The sequence below is a fragment of the Schistocerca cancellata genome, chromosome 9 (assembly GCF_023864275.1).
Source record: "Schistocerca cancellata isolate TAMUIC-IGC-003103 chromosome 9, iqSchCanc2.1, whole genome shotgun sequence".
Taxonomy (NCBI): domain Eukaryota; kingdom Metazoa; phylum Arthropoda; class Insecta; order Orthoptera; family Acrididae; genus Schistocerca; species Schistocerca cancellata.
In genome coordinates this window covers 421,074,271-421,087,842 of record NC_064634.1, presented here as the reverse complement: position 1 = coordinate 421,087,842, position 13,572 = coordinate 421,074,271, and the positions used below count along the sequence as shown (strand labels likewise).

At 44.5% G+C, this 13,572-nt stretch overlaps 1 protein-coding gene across 2 annotated transcripts in view; it reads right to left on the bottom strand.

The window, feature by feature from the left end:
* The window catches only part of LOC126100398 (fatty acyl-CoA reductase 1-like), a 252,381-nt gene extending 240,379 nt beyond the window's left edge, over positions 1 to 12,002 (bottom strand). The window contains exon 1 of one of the 2 annotated variants that reach the window (XM_049910994.1): positions 11,918 to 12,002. The gene's annotated coding sequence lies outside the window, so the exon portion shown is untranslated. The remainder of the gene's footprint in view (positions 1 to 11,917) is intronic. The other variant, XM_049910995.1, reaches the window with a different exon arrangement.
* Between the last annotated feature and the right edge of the window lie 1,570 nt (positions 12,003 to 13,572).

Here is a 13,572-nt window from a genome sequence, read left to right as displayed (position 1 = left end):
TTAAGAGAAACTGCAAGGATCTATTGTTGGCCAGCTTCTGCTCCATTAACGAACTCTTCAGAAGAACGATTTTGCGCACATATTAATAGTATGTGTGTTACATAAAATCTGACCTCTGCGTATACTCAGTCCACCGCGCGAAGTAGCCGCGCCGTCTCAGGCGCCTTGTCATGGTCTGTGCGGCTCCCCCCGTCGGAGGTTCGAGTCCTCCCTCGGGCATGTGTGTGTGTGTGTGTGTGTGTGTGTGTGTGTGTGTGTTGTCCATAGCCTGTTAGTTAAGAGTATTTAGGCTTAGGGACCGATGACCTGAGCAGTTTGGTCCCATCAGAACTTACGACAAATTTCCAGTACTGAGTCCAGTAAAGCGATCAGTGTAAGTATTGTAAAATTGTGTTATGCATCGCGGTCCATATAATTTTACACGTCTGTGATAAGTTTAGTATTAACTTTTAAACGAAAATATTTTTCCTTTTTTTTTTTTACTTATTCCACATCTTGAAGACCATTTCGCTATCCGTAGAAAAACATTAGTGCCTTTCTTCATTTGCATTTACGTATTATGTACTTCTTATGATGATTTTACTTGTGACACACCCTTGAGGATCTCTTTACTATGGATCTATGGAACAAAAGTATGTTTATCCATACAAGATGTTTGATTATTACGGGTAAAAACGAAAGTGGCGATTAACAAACAATGAAACAAGCGAATAATCTTAATAAGCATAGGTTCAAAAAGCAGTGATATCCCCGATACTGCGTATTACGAGAGAGTACACTAACATTTTACAGCAGAGTTCCAAAGGATCCGAACTGCAGATATGAATTTCAGGAAAACACATGTACAATTGTGAACGTTCAAAAATCCCTGGCGTGTTCTGAATGCGTTGACAACCATCCACAACGGCGACCTGTCCATCTTCCTCTCTTCCCTTCCTCCGTCCATCTCCTTCTCCTCCTCCGTATGTGTGTTCATGTCCTTCTTCCCCGTCTCTGCCTGTCCATCACGTTCTCTCCTCTTTTCTCTCCACATTACCACCCCTGCCCCATAGGAGGTTTCCGGTTCTTAGACCCATTTTCCCCCATCCCCACTCACCATTATTTGATTCCATATATCATGTAACACGTATACCAACTTTAGCTGAATCTGATCCAGGGATTTAGGAGGAGTTTTCTATCCGCAGCTTTGCCCGCATGTAGACATGTCACATATATTTAATATATTTCACATATATTTCTGCAAATATTTCACCCTGTATCTATAGCAAATTTCACCCTGCAGTTTCGTTTCCACGCAGCTCAATATTTATGACGTCATATCTTCCGAATTCTGTGTCGTATTACGCTGTAGTTTTGCACGTACGCCTAGTAGTATTTATAGAGAAATGTGTCGCGAATAGAGATAGTTATAAAAAAGTAATGCATTAAAACGTCATCCATGATGCGACAGTTCCTCACGCATCTGTGTTTATGACGTCACATCTCCTAATCTGTGTCCTACAATGATATATTTTTGCAGGTGCACTAAGTAGTATATGTGAATACTGTCCGCAGAATGCCTTGCGAACAGAGTTCTTAGAAAAGAAACAGCAAATTAAAACTTCCCGATGCGTCAGTTTTACTCCATGAATAACGAGAATGTAGTTAGTGATACACGTTTTTCCTTTCCCCATTTTATGGGGAATTTGAGGGAGAAAAGTCTTGGCTTTGGGGTTATTGCTGTACACCGTGTCTTTAATAAAGCCACGCATAAAGAAATCGCATGTGTTCAGCTGCGCAGAATATGGTGGCCAATCGAGGCCCATGCCAGTGGCGTTAGGGTACCTCAGAGCCAGAATGCGGTCCCCAAAGTGCTCCTCCAGGGCTTCAGATACTCTCCTTCTTCGATGGTGTCGAGCTTCGTCTTATATGAACCACGTCTTGCCGAAATCAGGGTAACTTTGGATAATGAGGATGAAATCATCTTCCAAAACCTTCACGTACCATTCGGTACTCACCGTGCCATCACGGAATATCGCACCGATTGTTCCGTGACTGGACACTGCACACCACACAGCCACCTGTTGTGGGTCAAGAGACCTCTCGATCGCCAAGTCCTGATTCTCAGTTCCCCATGTGCGCCAGTTTTGCTTATTGACGAACCCATCCAAATGGAAGTGGGCTTCGTCGCTAAACCAACGCGTATGCCCGTACTAATACCCATCATGATCCGCGGCCAACCGCGCAGTTTGAACGTCCTAACACAAACTGACGATTTTATTTCATATAGTTCAATAATTGTCACTCCGTACATACACTATTATGTATTTGCTTGTTTCATTGTGTTCTATTCGCTCCTTTCATTTGTAGTCACAATAGATAAACATCCTGTAAATCTACCTGTATATCCATCTACGTGGCCGTTGTGCTTCACAACATTTTACGCTGCTCAAGAAAAGTTTATCAGGTTACCCATTGCCTACATAGTTCGTGCTTTTCGGTCGGAACCCTTTCCTCAATGCCATTTTGATCGCAGAAAATAGCCACGTATGGGAGGTAAAACTAAAAAAGCATTCTCAATTCAGTTCGGAAGAACGCGACACGGGGCAGTACTGTTGGCGTACACTGTCCAGATTGCCAAAGTGCTTCGAAAGACCATTCAAAGCTTAGACACCCGTCAGCGTAGAAAGTTGCCCGCCGAATTAACATACGCCACAGCGATATTTGTCGAACACTCCCCCGGCATCGTGAGACACAAGGCATTGCAGGTCCACCTCGCAGTGGTCCCTCGCGTTCAACAACAGCAGCTGATAACCTCTTGCCTACAGATTAAGGCTCATAGGTACCTCGAAGACAATGCGACAGAACATGACGCTGCCTGTTTGGTGGCAGCTGGGAATGTGGTAAGCAAACTGTCTCCACACGTTTGGCCTTTAGGCGTGCACTGCAAACGTAGGTACACTCCCTCCTCCGCTCCCCCCCCCCCCCTTTGTACTCCCTCACCACCAATGTGGTGCACGAAAAATGTAGGCTATGGAACACCTAAATGACAACCTGGACCGTGGCTTTCGTTTCTCTTCACTGACGAGGGCACGATTTATCTTACGCCTGACGTTCGTCATAGAAGACTGCGGAGATGATCAGCGTGGAAAGGAGGAACCAAACACGTTACAGTGAAATGGATGGAGCAACATGGTGCTGAATGTTACTCAACAGCAAATTTTGATAACCCGTTTCCTTCTGCCAATTCTTTCTTGGAACTGTCCGCCTTTTTAGCTCGGTGGTAACGTAGTTGCCTCCAATGCACTGGGCCCGAGTTGAATTCCCGTCTGGGCTGGAAATTTTCTCCGCTCGGGGACTGGGTGTTGTGTTGTTCTCATCGAACGAGCTCGCTCTCTACACCGATATACATAATCCGCAAGTCACCATTCGGTGGATGGCGGGGGCCACGTTGTGCCTCCACCAGCCATTGCCTTTCCTGTTGTTGTTGATGATTATTATATGTTTTAAGGGACTAAACTACTGGGTCACCAGTCCATTTCGTGAGAGAAACACGTGACAAGGTAAAAAGCGAAAAGAGTCGGGACTTGGCTGCTCCAGCTATATAGGCAAGTCAAAGAGTTTGAAAAAGGGTGTGACAGTAGTTGTAAGACGATAGGTTAAAGAAAACAGAGATAACCCTCGCAGCATCTTGCACAAGAGCGTCTAATGGCACAAAAGATGAGGGAGGAAGGAAAGTAATCTGCGATAGTGTGGGAGGTTCCCGCCACAGAGGGGGGCTCTACCCCCTCCCCTCCCCACAATCTTACCTAATACGGGAAGTGGAGGAGTATTTAGTTTAAAATCCGCTATCCCTCAGGAAATACAACACTTTGATAGTGGCTGTCCCATTATCCGCAAGCATCTGAGGTAGTGAGGTAGGCAAGCTGAGAGAATGCCGCAGATCGGCTAGCAGGACGCACAGAACAAGAACATGCGCTATCGTCTGTACACTACCGCGGTAGAAGGACCCTCTCGACGCAGAAGGAATGCGTGAGTCTAGTGTGGCCGATACGTAGTCGGCACAACACAATGGTATCTCTCCTCAATTTTACAGGGTTCACGCTTTTCTCGTAAATCACTGATGCATTTCCTTTAGTTTTTTTTCCAAAGTATTCGATGTTGATTGACTTTAATAAGTGAGCGATACTACGTGCCAAATTTCGGTTAAGTATAGCAGTGATTTACTAACGCGCCCACTTCCAAGGTATCTGTGACTGTTTTGTTGTTGTCCTACATTAGTTAAACGCACAAGTCTCTCGGCCTGAAGTATGTGACATGCGTCTCAATTTCGTTGCTTATTCATTCAAGTAGCTTATTATTTGGCCTCACGTCGTTGACAGGATCCCGTTCCAGACATTTTCACAGCATAAAAACTACTGGTGCTCAGCGAAAATCCAACCATGGATTTCGCTGTAGCCTGTTACTAACCCGTTTCCTTCTGCCAATTCTTTCTTGGAACTGTCCGCCTGTTTAGCTGGGTGGTAACGTAGTTGCCTCCACTCCAATTTGTTACGTATTCAAAACCAGAAACTAGTGCAGATATTTCTAAAGTAAAATCATGGACAGATTTAGAGAAAGAATGTAAAGTTAAAAATCGCCTTTTTCAAGGTACTAATCCATTTTATATTGGTATTCAAATTGCTGGTGATGAACCTGCGAAGGATGATGTTATTCAGAGTGAAGTAAAATATGTAACATTTGTTTTAAGAAATAGAGTATACGTGACATTTTGTAAAAGAAAGGGCACGGTGACTTTCTGAATAAAAATTATTGTTTACAGCTAATGTCTGCGTTGGAATTTTTTTATGGCAACTGGGACCACATAAGAAATTACCCGGACGACCTGCGCCTGGCCTTCCTTGTTCCTACCAATCAAGAACGGATCGATGAACTAGCTATTACTTTTTATGGCAACAAAATTAATTACTCTGCTGCTGTTATTGTACTTGAGGAACTATGGTATTACAAGCCTAATCTGGATGAACTAATTAGACGATTTAGGGAAGCATACAGAGAGTTTGTGTTTATGCCTAATGGAATAAGGTGTGCTCATAGGTATTACGATTTTAGACAAGGCCCGGGTTGAATTCCTGGCTGGGCTGGAGATTTTCTCCGCTCGTGGACTGGGTGTTGTGTTGTTCTCATCATCATTTCATCCTCACCATCGGCCACGTGGTCTCGCGGTAGCGGATGATGATGATGTTTGGTTTGTGGGGCGCTCAACTGCGTGGTTATCAGCGCCCGTACAATTTCCCAATCTTTGCTCAGTCCAATTTCGCCACTTTCCTGGATGATGATGAAATGATGAGGACAACACAAACACCCAGTCATCTCGAGGCAGGTGAAAATCCCTGACCCCGCCGGGAATCGAACCCGGGACCCCGTGCTCGGGAAGCGAGAACGCTACCGCGAGACCACGAGCGGCGGACTCTCGCGGTAGCGTTCTCGCTTCCGGAGCACGGGGTCGCGGGTTCGATTCCCGGCGGGGTCAGGGATTTTCACGTGCCTCGAGATTACTGGGTTGCTGTGTCGTCTTCATCATCATCATTCATCCCCATTATGGTAGGAGGAAGGCAATGGCAAACCAGCTCCACTAACACTTTGCCTAGTACGGCAGTGCCGGTCTCCCGCATCGTCCCCTACACTCTGTTACGGAGTATGGGACTTCATCACCATCAAAAAATGGTTCAAATGGTTCTGAGCACTATGGGACTTAACATCAGTCCCCTATAACTTAGAACTACTTAAACCTAACTATCCTAAGGACATCATACACATCCGTACCCGAGGCAGGATTCGAACCTGCGACCGTAGCGGTCGCGCGGTGCCAGACTGAAGCGCCTAGAACCGCTCGGTCACACCGGCTGGCTTCATCATCATCAGCCGCAAGTCGCCTAATATGGAGCCGACTGAAATAAGACCAGCACTTGGTGCCCGAATCCGAATGGGTCGTCCTGGCCAACTATGCCATACGATCATTTCATTGGAATTCCAGTATTTTTGCCAACAACAAAAGGTGTAACACAGACAACGACGTTCACAAGGCCTTAATAATTGTCTGTCGATTTAATTTACATTCAAATAAGGTAAAATCTTCACTGAGCTGATAAAAGTCATGGGATACGTCGTAATATCGTGCCGCACCATCTTTTGCCTGGCGTAGCGCAGCAGCTCGACATCGCATGGGCTCAATAAGTCGGATATCCCAGCAGAAATACTGTGTCATGCATCCTCTACAGCCGTGCGAAAGTGTTGAAAGTGCAGGATTTTGTGCGCGAACTGACCTCTCGATTATGTTTCATAAATGTTCGATGGGATTCATGTCTGGCGATCTGGGTAGCCAAATCAATCGCTCGAATTGTCCACAATGTTCTCCAAACTAATCGTGAACAATTATAGCCCGGTGACTTGGCACAATGTTATCCGTAACATGAAGTACACGAATGGTTGCAAATAGTCTCCGAGAAGCCGTACGTAGCCATTTTCACTCAATCATCGGTCCTGTTGGAGCAGAGAACCCTGTCCATTCCATGAAAACGCAGCCCATACCATTATGGAGCCTCCACCAACTTCCACAGCGCCTTGCTGACGGCTTGGGTCCATGGTTTCGTGGTGCTGTACCACATTCGGATCTACCACCAGTTCCTACCAGATGGGATGCGGACTCATCTGACCAGGCCACGGTTTTCCAGTCGTCTAGCGGTATGGTCACGAGTCCAGGAGAGGCGCTGCAGGCGATATCGTGCCGTTAGCAAAGGCAGTCGCGGCGATCGTCTGCTTCCATAGCCCATTAACGCCAAATTTAGCAGCATTGTCCCAATGTATCGTCGTACGTCCGCAATAGATTTCTGTGGTTGTTTCTCGCAGTGTTGCTTGTCTGTCAGCACTGACAACTCTACATAAATGCCACTGCTCTCGGGCATTGTCCGTGGTAAGAGGCAATGCCTGAAATTTGGTATTCTCGGTACACTCTTGACACTGTGCATCTCGGAATACTGAATTCCCTAACGATTTCCGACATGGAACGTCCCAGACGTCTAGTTGAAACTGCCATTCCGCGTTCGATACCTGTCAGTTCTCGTCGTGCGACCTTAACACGTCGGAAACCTTTTCACTCGAATCACCTGAGCACAAATGTAGAAATGACAGTTCCACCAATGCACTGCCCTTTTAGTCCTTGCGTATGCGAAACTACCACCATCTGTATATGTGCATATCACTGTCCCATGACTTTTGCCTGCTCAATGTATGAACACACATTAACGGTACTTAGGAAAGACAAACTCTTTGAAATGACGAGGTAAAGTAAAGGCGCCATTGCTCCATAGATGTAGTTTAACGAAACCACTGATAACGTTCGACAGTCCCGGTTATGAACAAGTGTTCTTCGTGTCATTTAGCGCTCAGCTGTTAGAACTCACAGCGGGCTGTTTAATGAGAAAGCGTAATGACCTCGCCAAGAAGCTAGCACCCGTGAAACCGCTGGTTGAATTTCTGCCTTCTCACTCGCCTTGCTCCAGCAGCAGAAATTGTCCATAGATGCTGAAGCTCTATAGTAAAACTCCAAATACTTCCGCCTTAAAGGTACCGAAATTTTTTAAGAAACACAAAGGAAGACTTTTATTCGCTCGTAATTGTTGAATTAACATGTTCGGAAGCAAATAACCTCGTGTTAAGCATAAAGATAAAGTAATAGACGAGAATAAGTGTCTAATAAACCATTTATTAGGGGGATATAAGATGAACATCAAAACAAGCAAAACAAGGATAATGGAGTGTAGTCGGATGAAGTCAGGTGATACTGAGGGGATTAGATTAGGAAATGAGACACTTAAAGTAGTAGATGAGTTTTGCTATTTGGGAAGCAAAATAACTGATGACGGTCGAGGTAGAGAGAATATAAAATGTAGACTGGCTATAGCAAGGAAAGCGTTTCTGAAAAAGAGAAATTTGTTAACATCGAGTATAGATTTAAGTGTCAGGAAGTCTTTTCTGAAAATATTTGTATGGAAGTGAAACATGGACGATAAATAGTTTAGACAAGAATAGAATAGAAGCTTGCGAAATGTGGTGCTACAGAAGAATGCTGAAGATGGGTAGATCACGTAAGTAATGGGGAGGTACTGAATAGAATTGGGGAGAAGAGGAAATTTTGGCACGACCTAACTAATAGAAGGGAACGGTTGGTAGGACACTTTCAGAGGCCTCAAGGGATGACTAATTTAGTATTGGAGGGCAGCGTGAGGGTAAAAATAGTAGAGGTATACCAACAGATGAATACACTAAGCAGATTCAGAAGGATGTAGGTTGCAGGAGTTACTTAGAGATGAAGAAGCTTGCACAGGATAGAGTAGCATGGAGAGCTGCTTCAAACCAGTCTCTGGACTGAAGGCCACAACGACAACAAACCCTTTTTTAGCGATAACGCCAGCAGACAGAGTCCATAGCAAGGAAAAAGCCAGGGACAATGTTAGGAGAAGACAATAAAAGTTTCATTCAATTAAAGATACCTGACTTCGACATTTGCACTTACCTGTCCAACCACTTTCAGGGGACCAACAGTTAATCCTGAACTCCGAGCCATGACGCAACTTCGCATTTCTCACACATACAAATTATTATTATTATTATTACTTCTATTACTATTATTACTTTTATTATTATTTCCAAACAGAAATCAGTTGTCTCAATTGTGCTTTCGGCAATACATAGTGTGCAGGCCACACGAAAGACTGATTAACTGTGTCAGTACCTGTTACGATTGACTGTGTATTGTATATTACTACTGGCAGTAGTAGGGTTGTAGTAACTTGTACCGGCAAAAAAAAAGAAGCTTTAAGCCAAGAAACAGTTATACTTATGAAAATTGAATTAAGGTACAAATCGTTACATGGTTAGCGTTGAACCCACCATGTTTATTGAAGGCTGTCTTAAGAATTTGTTTTATTAATATTGTGTTTTTTCTTGCAATATAAGAAACACAGTTTAATAATATTTACAGTTCCAGAATAGAAACTTTAACGTGATGTGGAGTGGCTGTAAAGTGCAGTTTACTCCTTTTTGGAAGCATGTAGAAATTTATAGATATTCATTAATTTCTCGAGACATTTCTCTCCTAAATTATTTGTTAATTTTGACAAAAGAAGCCGGCGGCAGGAGAAGATACTCACAATGAGTATAGTGCTCACACGTCAAGTAAAGAGGCACTAATAAAGTAGTTGCAAGCATGGGCTAGTGTTTTGAATAAATCAGTCATAGGAACTGACTGAACTATTTAATCGTTAATACAAAAAATCCCCTCAGAAAGCGATAAAACCCATAAAAACCTAATTTTATCCACTGGGTTGATTTTTTAAATACCCGGGTATTTTCTCAATCCTGGGAAGCAGTGATGCAGGATAATTTTTATTTGTGATACCTGAAGACGATCGAAACTGGCAGTAACTAAATAATTATCTTATCAGCTCTTGGAGATTTTGAAATATGACATTTTTTTCAAATGAAAAGTCGGAGGTATGCCTCTCTACAGCCAAAATTGTTCACGACGGTCAACATTCTGAACAGACTGTGTTCTGCCGCTGTCGGAGTCGAATTCTAAGAGCGAAGATGTGCAACAAGTACCTTAGCACGACAGAAAACATACTCTGTAGAAGCAGGACACATATTCTGTACCACACGCACGTACACTTGTGTTCAGGTATTCTCTCGGTACTACACTAACAAGCTGTACATGTACATCTAACCTAAATCTGTATTCTGAAAGCCATCTTGTTGCGTGTGGCGGAGGGTACTTTGTGTACCACTCTCACTTCTCCGATTTCCTGTTCCTATTCCAGCCGGGAATTTTGTGTGAGAAGAATGATTGTTGATAGACGTCTGTGTGAGCTCTAATTTTACATTCGTGGTATGATAGCGAAATATAAATAGGAGGAAGCAATGTATTGTTTAACTCTTCCAGAAACGTACGCTCTCGGAATTTAACAATAAGCCACAGCGTGTGCACAAAGCCTCTCTTGAGCATTTATCACTGGAGTTGGATGAAAACATCTAAGAAAGTCTCGCACTTGCTAAAGGAACCTACTGCGGCACGCTCTGCTCTTCTTTGGATCTTCTCTATGCTTCTCATCAGTTCTATCTGCTAAGGGTCCTAGATTGACGAGCGGTACTTAAGTATCGGGTGAACGAGGGTTCTGTAAGCTGCCTCCTTCGTAGATGGATTACACTTCCCGAGGATTATTCCAGCGAATGTGAGTGTGACATCTGCCTTTGCTACGATTATGGCTCTGAGCACTATGCGACGTAACTTCTGAGGTCATCAGTCGCCTAGAACTTAGAACTAATTAAACCTAACTAACCTAAGGACATCACACACATCCATGCCCGAGGCAGGATTCGAACCTGCGACCGTATCGGTCGCGCGGTTCCAAACTGTTGCGTCTAGAACCGCTCGGCCACTCCGGCCGGCTTTCCTACGATTAATTTTATGTGATTATTTCACTTTAGATCGCTACCTATACATACTCCTAGATGTTTAATGGATATCACGGCTTCCAATGATTGTTTGGCAATCTGTAATAACGTAATCTCGGAAATTTCGCCGGCCGCGGTGGCCGCGCGGTTCTGGCGCTGCAGTCCGGAACCGCGGGACTGCTACGGTCGCAGGTTCGAATCCTGCCTCGGGCATGGGTGTGTGTGATGTCCTTAGGTTAGTTAGGTTTAAGTCGTTCTAAGTTCTAGGGGACTTATGACCTAAGATGTTGAGTCCCATAGTGCTCAGAGCCATTTGAACCATTTTCGGAAATTTCCTCCTATTTATACATACCACGTTGCGTTTGTTTATTTTTGGATTCAGTGGTGAGTCCCTGTACCAAAACTCAATCACTTCAGGACTTCTCGTATTTCACTTCATTTCTCTAGCGTTGCGACATCTTTTCACTGGGTGTCCAAGGATATGACGGGGACATCATTTGAAATAAAAAATTTCATATGGGCATACGCCCTGTTAAGAATAGTTTCCGAGATAGAAGACATTTAATGTACATCATTATTTATTTTCTGTATTGCACGGTACATTGTCAATGTTTACAACGCACCACAGTAGTATAGAGGATACTGAGAGTACGTCTCGGTTTGATGTTGGATACTTGTGGTCGGGAAACAAGCTCAAACTGGCCTAAAGTACAGAGCTTGCACGTCACTGGCTTCGCGCAAACAGTCCTGAAGGAAAAAATAAAAAGGACAGTTTTGTAGGGCATTTAATGTAGTTTAATACTATACAGGTTTCCGCTAGAAGCAGCGGTTTTCAGCTTATTCAAGAAAAACATGTAAAAGTGGCATTAAATGTTTTCTATTTGGGAAACCATCTGAAATAGAGCATAGGTCCATATGAAGCTTTTTGCTTCAAATGACCGTTCCTGTCATATCGCTGAATGTTGACCAATCGTCTTGGGACACTGTGCATGCAACAGCATGATCCTCGAACAGCCGCATGTATTATTTTGTGACGATCACTATAGACTAGTTTTAAAATGTTCAATAAGCTATCCAGAAATTTATTGGAAGCATTATAGATCAAATCGAATATTTTTCAGCAACTATGGGGAACATCAGAGATTTCTGGTAACGTGTGTGCTCCCGAAGCAACTGAGAAGCTACAAGCATTGTTTACAATTTCAAGCAGAGCGAGAGAGCTTGTAAAAGCCGATACGTGTAGCTAGCAGTTCAACGAGAAATGAGACTTGTCGAACTCTAACCGGCCAACGGCACGCGCTTGTACAGTCCAGGAGTCCTCAAACAATATTTTTAAAGGGATCATTCCTACGGAACTGGCTGCAGTGAAGCTATCTGCAGCAGTACGGCCAGGCATCATTAGAAAGCCGTCGCTCCGCGCTCCTACCTGTGTTGTCTGGACGCAGCTGCGTGCTACCGGTTGCCGACTGCCGCTGGTGCTGTTGCAGCGACGACTGCCGCCTCCGCCTAGACTCCGCGTCGGCGCTGCCCTGGTCCACCCCCACCCTCTAGCTCGGGGAGACCGAACAACAGTAGTCTCGGCCTTCGAGGCGGCCGATCGGACGTTCCGCGAATAAACCATTAGCTACGCCACTACGTCACCTCATAGCTCCTCGCGTACTGCGGGAAAGCCTGCAAACGTCACAAACCCTTACTCCGACGCTTGCAGGGCCAGTATGAGGGCCAAGCGACACAAGTGACCGCTTGGGGAGCCAAAATGAAAGGGATGCCAGAGCACAGGTGATCCTGCGCCCTTGGCAGAACTGCCAAAGCTGCGCTCCTCCCTCTTGAAAGCTACATTTTTTCGTAAATAAACAAATATTTAATAGCGCAACCATTAGTTTTCCACATCCCACTAAGTGAACACCAGGCCGGTCCCCACGTCACCCCTCCGTTATATGGCTCGCAGACATTTGAAAACGTTCGCACTCTTTCATGGCTTACACTAGATGCAGACAGCTGGGGTACGCAAATTCCGTTCCGGGGGGTCAGAGGTGGCGATAGGAACGGCATCCTGCCACTCTCTAACATCGCCAAATCCATAGGAACAAGGTCGAGCCTGCGCTGAAGTGGGACAAAGGCTCACGAAAATGATGATGATGATGAGCGCTACCCTTTGATGCCATACGTCCATATTTGACAATTTGTTTAAAAATGATATATACGTGTAATTAATAATGTAACAGCTTTGTATTTTCTTTGGCAACGGCCTTGCCGCAGTGGATACACCGGTTCCCCTCAGATCACCGAAGTTAAGCGCTGTCGGGCGTGGCCGCCACTTGGATGGGTGACCATCCAGCCGCCATGCGCTGTTGCCATTTTTCGGGGTGCACTCAGCCTCGTGATGCCAATTGAGGAGCTACTCGACCGAATAGTAGCGGCTCCGGTCATAGAAAACCATCGTAACGACCGGGAGAGCGGTGTGCTGACCACACGCCCCTCCTATCCGCATCCTCAACTGAAGATGACACGGCGGTCGGATGGTCCCGGTGGGCCACTTGTGGCCTGAAGACGGAGTGCTTTTTTTTGTATTTTCTTTGAAATACTAACGCCTGTGTAATTGTAGAAATGCAGCATCTTAACATTTGAAATACTTTGACTTGTTTTAACTTGTGTTCACAAATGTGCTAATGCGCTCTACAATGGAAAGTATATATTCAGGGTGATACGCAAGAAAGGGCAGATATATCTATTGGTGACTGAGGACGGTATACTGAACAACATTATATCAGTATTTATGTCATTTGTATACTAATAATTATAGCCATTACAAATTGTATGTTTTTGGAGTGGTCACTACCTCCAATTAAATGTGGCAAGAGCAAGCCATTAATGTTTGTTTTCCCCTGCACAGTAGGCCAGCTGTTGATGTGTGAACACTTGGCCGCAAAATGCGTAGTCCATGCTGAGGGGCATAGTGCACTTATTGGTGCAGTGCGACTGTGCATAAAACAACAAGTCGTAAAGTTTATGGCATGTTCATACAAGGACTGTTCAACGAAGAGAAAAAAAAAAAAAACACACTGATGTGTCTACATATTA